The sequence below is a fragment of the Sapajus apella genome, unplaced genomic scaffold (genome assembly GCF_009761245.1).
Source record: "Sapajus apella isolate SASKATOON/1434 unplaced genomic scaffold, GSC_monkey_1.0 scaffold2460, whole genome shotgun sequence".
Taxonomy (NCBI): Eukaryota; Metazoa; Chordata; class Mammalia; order Primates; family Cebidae; genus Sapajus; species Sapajus apella.
This window is the reverse complement of record NW_022439386.1, coordinates 1-9,727: the sequence shown is the minus strand read 5'-3', so window position 1 is coordinate 9,727 and position 9,727 is coordinate 1. Positions and strand designations below refer to the sequence as shown.

Genomic DNA, 9,727 nt, shown 5'->3' with positions numbered 1-9,727 from the left:
CATCCATGTACACTGTCCACAGCCCCCCACCCCATCATCCACCCACACTGTCCACAGCCCCTCACCCCCCATCAGCCTCCTGCCTCGGTTCCCAAGGCGATGGGATTACAGGTATGAGCCACAGCACTTGGCTTCACCTTCCCATTTTATAGACAAGTAAACTGAGGTGCTGAGAGGTTAAGTTCCCGCCCAGATGGCAGCAGTGGTGATGCCCAGGGTCCCAAGGTAACTCAGCTGACCACAGGCTGCGGGGCCTGTGCCTCATGGCCCAGGACACTTGTGGACCTGGGGCTCAGGATTTCCAGGAGACATCTCTGGGCAGTCATCACGGTGGTGTCCAGAAGGAACTTGGCGAGCCTGAGTTCCCCTGAGCCCTCAGATCCTCACCACCCATGGGGGATAGCCAGGCTGTGGTCAGCTCTCCTCACCTCGGAGATGCTCTGCAGAGGCTTAATGGGGAGGACAGACACAGACAGATAGTGGACAGGCCCAGGGAGCTGCTGTCCTCCAGGATGCCAGCCCCGCCCAACAACTGACCGTCGGCCAGGCCTCAACCAGCAGCTCGAACACAGGACTTGTCAGAGCCACGCTCCAGTCAACAGGCCCAGGCTGTGCCCCAGAGGACCCATGTGCATGACTGCCAAGGGGCAGGGCCGCCCATGCTGGCAATCTGGAACCCAGAGAGAGCAGCCCATATGGGGACGGCCCAGTGGCTCCTAAGCCCGTCCCGCCTGGAGGGTGTGTGACCACAAGGGTGCCTGCCCCCTCGGAGGAGGTGAGGCCTCCTCAGCTACAGACGGGGCTTTAGGGGATCAGGTGCAGTGGTGCCTGGTGAGATGGGCAGGGTGCAGGCCCCAGGAGCCACTTTCCCAGTTGCCATGGTGACCCACCCATGGGTCCATTGCTACCCAGACGGGTCCTGTCTGTTGGCCTCTCCAGCTCTGTCCTGTCATGAGGATGCAACACTGTCAGCCCCAGGAGATGTCTCCAAAAGCCAGGGCCATGGGGCGGGTGCAGCAGAGCCGGGCAGGACCACACCTGTCCCCCGGCCCCAGAGCAGCTGCTTACGCCCACAGCTCCCCAGGTCCTTCAAGAAGTCAGCTCCTCCAGGCCAGCCTCACCCCTCTCCTGCCTCGGGGCAGGGGCCGGGCCAGGGCTGGGCCAGGGCTGGGCATCGCCTTGGGGGGCTCACTTGGCCCTTTGCTGCCCCCATTAAGTCCAAGCACAAGCCAGGCAGTCGTGGGAAGGGGTGCGGGCTGGGGCTGGCCCCATCTGGCCAAGATCTGGGCTCTGGGGACACAGGCCTAGACACGGCCCAGCTCTTAAAAAGATCCCACTAGCTGGGCATGGTGGCTCACGCCTGTAATCCCAGCACTTTGGGAGGCCGAGGTGGGCGGATCACAAGGTCAAGAGATCGAGACCATCCTGGCCAACATGGTGAAACCCTGTCTCAACTAAAATACAAAAATTAGCTGGGTGTGGTGGCACGCGCCTGTAGTGCCAGCTACTCTGGGAGGCTGAGGCAGGAGAACTGCCTGAACCCAGGAGGCGGAGGTTGGAGTGCGCCGAGATCACACCCCCGCCCCCCAGCCTGGTGGCTGGTGAGAAAAAACAAGACCCTTCTCCAAAAAAAAAAAAAAAAAAAGAAAAGATCCCACTGTTATTATGGTCTGGGAAGCTATTCTTTCTATTTTTCTTCGTCATTACGGAAGCAATACACGTGTACCCTGAAAATGGGCAAATGCAGATGAGAGAGGCCCTGCTTCCGGCGCAGCAGCAGGAGGGGTTCCTGCCACCCTCCCAGTCTCACACCTTGCAGGCGTTTTCTGAGCTTCCGCCGCCGCTTTAAAAAGCTCTCCTAACAGAAGCCCCCACAACTGGCGGGTCTCAGGGCGGCGAGTGAAGGCAGCTGAGGATGCGTCATGGGCTCCTGGCTGTCACGCTGCACGTGGTCGAACCCGCTTCCTCTTGCTTTTGCCTCCGTGAAGGTGGGAAGGGATGTCTGCTTCCAAGGAGGCTGTTCCCCTGGAACTTTCCAGGTCCCGCAGGGTGGAGGAAGAACAGCCCCTGGAGGACACGTCCCGGAGCCATGGGGAGCGGGAGGCTGGCGCCTTCTCACCTCCTCAGGTTTCAGGTCAGGGAGGAGGGCTAATGCTTACTGAGCAGGCTCCGCTCCAGCCAAAGCCCCACTCCCACCCGTGACTGTGGCTCCCTCAGGCTGCCAGGAGCAGGCAGTAGGGCCAGAAGTGGCCTGGGGTCCCATCGCCCCTCACCTAAGACCCTGCTGTGTGCTTCACTGAGAACTGTCCTGAGGGACAGAGCTGGGGGCCCTGGGGTGGGGAGAGCAGGAGCTGAGAGCCACACCTCAAGGGACAGCTCTACAGGCCTGGACTCTGTCCAGCTTCTTCTCCTGGAGCCCCCCAGAATGGCAGCCCCCCACACCTCCCTCATGCCTGGCAGAGGATATCACCTGCCTGGGTGGGCCCCAGCGTCTGTGCCCTAGGTGGCTGAGGCTGAGGCTGGACAGCCACCTGCCAGTCAGTGGGGCTGAACTGGGCCAAGGAGCCGGGGTGAGGAGCGGAGGGGCTGGGCTGCAGGGAGAGCCAGGGACGTGAGTGCCCCAGCGGGCTGGGCTCTGGTGTGTCCTCCCAGGCCTTGCTGCTATCCAGCCCTCAGTGCCACCTCTTTTCACCTGGCCTATGGCCAGCACGTCTCCCAGCCAGGCTCCTCAGTCATATCCAGGTGCTCTGGGACACACCATGGGGCACTGGGAGGACGCCATGCTACAGAGCCTGAGAAGCACAGGCTGAACCCTGGAATGGGTCCTGCAGGTGGCTGGAGAGCTGGGTTGGAAGGGTGGCCCCAGCCATGAGGCCAACAGCAATGCCACAGACATGGAGATGCCTGCCTGGGGGGTGGCTGTGGGACTCCAGGAGGCCAGGCCGGTAAAGCGCCCTACAGCTTCGTCAGGGCAGCCATGTGACAGTGATAGTGGCTCCATGCCACAGGGACAGGGAGGGAGGCCACAGCCTAGGGCAACACTGGCCTGACGGGCAGACAGGAACAGGAGGCAGCAGGGCATAAGGGGTCTAGAAGCAGGTCCTCTGGTTTTGCAGGGACAAGCGAAGCCAACTGCAGGGGCAAGTCTGTGGCAAGGGCCGGGTCAGGTCACCCAGGGCCTGATAACAAGTCACTGCCTTGGAGGGGAGGTCAGGGTTCGTTTCCTCTGCCAGGCATGTGGGGGGTGGAGTGGGCATTGGCAGGTGTAGGGGGCTGCCATTCTGGGGGAGCAGGGACGATGGATCATTCGATGCTGCAGCAAAGAAACTCCACTCACAGAATAAGATGATAACTAACAGACAGTCTGCTAGAAAACACATCAATTTTATAGTTAAAAGTCTTCCCACAAGGAAAACTCCAGGCCCAGATGGCTTCATGGTGAAGTCTATCTCACATTCCAGACAGAAATAATGCCAGTTCTATGCAAGCTCTTCCACAACCTGAAGAGGTGGATGCTCCCCAACTCATCCCAGACAGCCGTGATCCTGCACCAGAAAAAGGCAATGACAAGAAGAGAAGACAGCCACCTGACAGTCAGTCCTCTCAGACACTCAAAATCCTACTGAAATTTAGCAAATCAAGGACAACGGTATATCCAAGGGATAATACCCCATGACCATGTACCGTTGACCCCAGGACTGCAAGGCTGGCCGAACAGCTGAACATCAATCAGTGTGATTTATCACATGAACAGGCTAAAACAGGAAAACCGTGTGATTATGTCAAAGAACGCAGAAAAAGCATTTGACAAAATCCAACATCTGTTCTTGATAAAAAAAAACAACAAAAACAAACCTTTCGGCAAATCAGGAATGGGAGAGAACTTTTTTATTTTAGAAGATGAAGGGCACCTGTGAAAACCCTACAATCAAATCACACTTAACAGTAGATACTGAATGCTTGGGAATAAGGCAGAATCAGCCTGTTTCATTGTTTGCATTCAATGTTATACTGTAGGTTCTGGCTGGTTAAAAAAATACAAGAAAGGTTAGGCACGGTGGCTTACAACTGTAATCCCAGCACTTTGGGAAGCTGAGGCAGGCAGATCATGAGGTCAGGAGATCGAGACCATCCTGGCCAACATGGTGAAGGTCCATCTCTACTAAACATACAAAAATTAGCTGGGTGTGGTGGTACAGCCTGTAATCCCAGTTACTTTGGAGGCTGAGGCAGGAGAATCCCTTGAACCAGGGAGTCAGAGGTTGCAGTGAGCCGAGATCACACCACTGCATTCCAGCCTGGTGACAGAGTGAGACTGTCTCAATAAATAAATAAATAATGAAATTATCACAGGGCATCTGAGAAAAGAAGAAAGAAAAAAAGAGAAAAAACACAAGAAAAAGAAATATAGGACATAGAGTTGAAAACAAGCAAAACGGTTTTTCTTATCAGATGATAAGATCATCTATGTAGGAAAACTGATAAAATATTTGAAAAAAAATGTAACTAATAAAGTCAGTTCAGCAAGATAAATCTAGAAGATTAATCTTCTAGAAGATCAATCTATAAAAATCAGTTTTATCCATATATATTACCAATGAACAATTACAAATTAAAATTGCAAAACAAACGAATTTACAATGGCAACACAAAACATAAAATACTTGAGGATTAAGCTGACAAAAGATGTGTAAGACCTGTACAATTAAAAACTCTAAAACTTTGCTGAGAGAAATTAAAGGCCTAAATAAATAAAGAGATATACTATGTTCATGAACCAGAAGTATTATTAAGATGCTAATTCTTTCCAAATTGATATGGATTCTACATAATCCCAATCAAAATCCCAGCAGGCTTTTTTTGGCAAAAGTTGACAACCCTAAACTTCATATGGAAACAGAAAGGAGACAGAATAGCCAAAACAACAATGCAAAAGAAGATAAAGCTGAGCATTTGTACCTCCAATTAAGGCTCATCATAAAGCTACCATATTTAGGACCTTGCAGCATTGGTGTCAATACAGGCAAATAGATCAATGGAACAGACTGGAGAGTTCAGAAGTGAACCCACCCCATGTGGTCAGCTGAAGACAAAAATGCAAAGGCAATTTAGTGGAAAAGAAATAATCTTTCCCAACAAATAACTCTGGAATAATTGACTTTCCTTATGTAAAACAAAACAAAACTTTGATCCATGCCTCATACCATATACATGAATTAACTCCAAGTGAAACACTGTATAGATCTAAATGTAAAACCTGAAGTATAAGACTTTCAGAAGAAAACATGGAAAAAATCTTTGTGACTTTGGGTTATGAAAATAAGTCTTATTTACCACACCAAAATCACAAGTCAGAAAAGAAAAGAATTGATAAATTGTACTTCCTCAAGATTAAAAACTTTTGCTCTTCAAAAGATACTGTTAGAATGAAAACACAAGCCATAGATTGGGAGAAAATATTTGAAAATCACATAACAGACTTGTATCCAGAATACATAAAGAACTCTCATACTCAGTATGGAAAAACAACCCAAGTGAAAGAAACAGCAAAAGATGTCAACAGACGCTTCAAGAAACAACCAATGACAAACAGCACATGAAGAGATGCTCAGGCAATGAGGCGGCATGCCTGTAGTTCCAGCTACTCGGGAGGCTGACGTGAAGTAGGAGGAATTGCTTGAGCCCAGGAGTTCAAGGCCAGCCTGGGCAACATAACAAGACCCTGCCTCTTAAAAAAAAAAAAAAGATTTTCAACATTATTATTCCTTAAGGGAATGCAAATTAAAACTACAATGAAGTAGCACTTCACACCTATCTGGATGGCTAAAAAGCCCACAATACCAAGCATCAGCAAGGATGTGGAGGAATCAAACTCTCACGTGCTGCTGTTCATCATATGCCAATCATACTTCAATAAAGCCATGTACAACATTTTTTTAAATTTTTGAGATGGAGTGTCACTTTATTGCCCAGGGTGGAGTGCAGTGGCGCCATCTCAGCTCACTGCAACCTCCGCCTCCCAGGTTCAAGTGATTCTCCTGCCTCAACCTCCTGAGTGGCTGGGATTACAGGCGCCTGCCATGATGCCCAGCTCATTTTTGTGGGTTTTCTTTAGTAGGGATGGGGTTTCACCATGTTGGTCAGACTGGTCTTGAACTCCTGACTTCAAGTGATCCACCTGCCTTGGCCTTCAAAAGTGCTGGGATTCCAGGCGTGAGCCACCGCACCCGGCATTTACAACAATTTTTAAACCATCAGACCACCTCACCACCATGCTGACGTTACCGCCTCTGATGCCGTTCCTTCTCTCAGAAAACTCTTTCCTACCCACGCTGCCCACAAAGCTCTCTGAGATTCCCAGCCCCACCCGACCGCCTTCTGCCCTGCTCCCTGTCCCCTCCCCTTCCCAGCACCTCGGCCCTCACAGGTCCTGCCACCTGGGCACCTTTCCTCCAGCCCCTTCCCTTCACTCAGGCCTCAGCAAATGTCATCGCCTGCAGGAGGCCTCCCCTGATTGTTCTCACAAAAGCAGCTGCCTCACTGGCATGCTTCACTTCATGAAAAAATTCCAGTTTCTTCCCAGCACTGGCCAGAGGACCAGGTGGGGAGGTGAGAGAGAGAGGATGATAGGGGCTCCTTCCATGTAGTCGTGGCTGCCTGAGGGAGGTGCCTTTGAGGTCCGTGGTGATGGTGGGGAAAGAGCAGGGTGGGGGGTGTCACAAGAGGTCCAGGGTGCGGTCAGGAGGTTGGAGGAGAAGGTGTGGTCACCACGGAACAGAGGTCTGTACGGGTGGGCCGTGGGTGGGGTCGTGGGGGCGTGTGGGGGACTGCAGTCATTATCATCCCCTCAGCCAGGCATCCCTGAGAGCATAGCAGGCCGGGCATTCTCTCCAGCTCCAGACCAGCTGTGCATGGGGAGGAGGCCCCTCTGCAGGAAGGGTGGCACCTCATCCCAGGGCATCGCTAGCCTGTGTGCCTCCGACATCCAGGGCGCCACTCAGGGCCCTGCAGGGCGGTCACTGTCCCCCACGGTGTTCTGGTGATGTCGGCATCACCGAGCTTGCTGAGGTTGTGTGCCCGGGGCTGGTGAGAGCAAGAACACAGCCCTGCCCTCTCACCCAGGCCTGCGCAGTAGACCAGCCCTGGTCTTGTCCCGACTCACCGTGTCAGCCTAGGAGGTCCCGTCACTTACAAATGATTGACTTAATGACAGTCATTACATCTAATCTGTTTTTCAAGAGTCTAATGAATTCCAAGTCCTCCTCTATTTTTAAACCACTCAATCATTCCTGTGTTTCCTGCCAGGGGCATGAAGTGGGCGGAAGGTCTCCGTGCTCCCTGCAGAGCCTCAGGACGCCTGCTTCAGGGACTAATGGCTGCGGCAGCCTAGCAGGCACCTGCCACCTGGTCCCAGGCAGCCTGGTGGAAACGGCAGCTGTATGAGCACTCAGTGAGTGGGGAGAGACCCGAGGGGAGGCACCTGCTGCCCAGGGTCACAGGCACTGGAGCAAGGCCAGGCCACCCCAGTCCCAGACCTGTCACCCCATCCCCCCAGCCCACGGCAGGTCCGCTGGGGAGCCCCTGCAGTCCGGCAGCCCAGCCTTCCACCCGAAGGCTGCCTATGTCCCCTGAGCCCCCAGAACAGCTCCAGAGTAGGGCCAGCCACTGAGGGCTCCGTTGGCCCAGGCCACGTGCTGGCCCAGGCCACGTGCTATGCTCGTGGCTTCCGTGTCCTCACTAGTATCCCCTCCCCGTGGGAAGTCCAGCCCAGGACTGACCCCCACAGCCCAATGCCGGCACTGGAGGCTGTGCCACTGACTGCACTGCAGGAAGGGAAGCACAGCCCTCCTGGCCACCGAGGCTAGAGCACCACACAGCCCTTGGACGAGACCCCACTGACGGAAGGGGCTGACACTTGCCTGCTGGTGGGAAGGGTGACTGGGGGATGTGGGAACAGAGTGCATCGGAATTGCCAGCCAGCACAGGTGACTCCCCACACAGCAGGGCCTTCACTGATGTGCTAGCCACGTCCTGCCCTCCTCTGGGCTGGGCACCGGGGGCCAGCCCAGAGGAGGGCTGGAGGGGCCCTGGAGGATTCCCAGCAGCACCCTCACCATGGAACAGAGGATCAGCAGGTCTGGGAGAGCTGGAGCCGTCGCGGGATAGAGTGGCTGTGGGCTCTACTCCGTGACAACCCTGAGCCCGTGCCCACACCGGCAGAGGGCAGAGGAGCTCGGTGGAATGACCCCAGGCCATGGCAAAGAAGGAGCCAGGTGGGGTAGGGTGGGTGGGTGTTCAAGGTGGAGGCCAGAACCCACTGTCTGAGAGCAAGGTCACGAAGCACCGCTGCAATGCCTGATGTCACCTGGGACAGCGCAGTCACCACCAGGAGAGTGGGGGACTGGGGTGCAAATCCAGGAAACAGTGAAATCCAGAGGCAAAGCCAAGAGTGATCACGGCAGAGATGGCCAGGAACACTGCAAGGGCAATCCTGGGAGCAAGGTGGAGAGAGACAGTTCACATGACGTAGTGACGAGGCGGGCTGTGCTGGGATGAATGGCGGAGGACGAGAGGGGACGCATGAGGGCGCGTAAGACACGGAACCACGGCGGCCCTCTCCTGCCATGTGGCGGGGGACTGCTGTTGGCCCATTTGCAGATGGCAAAACTGAGGCTCAGGTCGAGCAGCCAGTTCACCAGGCACTGCCTTTCCCCTCACATCTGCGTAGGTGACTCCAGTGATTCCCCTAGAAGGGATATCCCTCAATGTCCATCATCTGTCTGCCACCACCAAGTTCCACAAGCAAGGTGCACAATCGGGGCACATGCCACAGGGCTGAGGCAGAGGCTTGGCCACTGTCTGTCTCGAGAAGCCTGGGAGATTCCCGTAATTCTACCTAGAGTAACAGCCAGAGAGGGTGCTGAGCACAGTGGGGCAGCACGGGGCGGAGGTAGGGGTGAGTCACCAGCGGACTCAAGTGCAGTCACAGAGTCACAGAGGCCCTCAGCTGCACCATGGAGCAGGCCTGGCCTTCCTGTGTGGGACGGACTGGACGGGCTCTGAGACCTCCCCAAGCCAGTGCTCGGGCAGCCTGGCATGTGAGGTCCTCACACTGGTTCTGGCCTCACATCAGGCTGGCAACCGTCAGAGAGGGGCAGACCTCGGGAACCGCGAAGGCTACTCTGGTTTTGCCGCTGGAGTTTGCCTTGGCAGTGCCAGCCACCGATCACACTGCCGGGGTAATTGGCTCCTTCTGGAAAGCAGTTTGGCAGTGAGTGGCAGAACTTTAAAAGGCTTCATAGTTTTGCTGTGGTGATTCTACTTCTAAGGACCAAGTATAAAGAAATAATCCAAGGCTGGGCACAGCAGCCCATGCCTGTAATCCCAGCACCTTGGGAGGCCAAAGCAGGAGGACCACTTGAACCCAGGAGGTCAAGGCTGCAGTGAGCTGGGTTTATGCCACTGCAGTCCAGCCTGGGCAGCCAAGGGAGACTCTATATTAAGAGAGAAGGGGAGGGGAGGAGAGAGGGGAGGGGAGAGGAGGGGGAAGGGGAGTGGAGGGGAGGGAAGGGGAGAGGGGAGGGGAGGGGAGAGGGGAGGGGAAAGGAGGGGAGGGGAAAGGAGGGGAGGGGAGGGAAGAGGGGAGGGGAAGGGAGGGGAGGGGAAAGGGGAGGGGAGAGGGGAGGGGAGGGGAGAGGGGAGGAGGAAGAGGAGAGGGGAGGAGGAA

General features: G+C 54.8%; 1 long non-coding RNA gene across 1 annotated transcript; it reads left to right on the top strand.

Moving 5' to 3' along the window:
- Window positions 1-1,523: 1,523 nt before the first annotated feature.
- On the top strand, window positions 1,524-4,321 carry LOC116547239. The gene is made up of 2 exons (XR_004266993.1): window positions 1,524-1,554; window positions 4,262-4,321. It is a non-coding gene; the product is annotated as an uncharacterized LOC116547239 (long non-coding RNA).
- The last annotated feature ends 5,406 nt before the right edge of the window (window positions 4,322-9,727 follow it).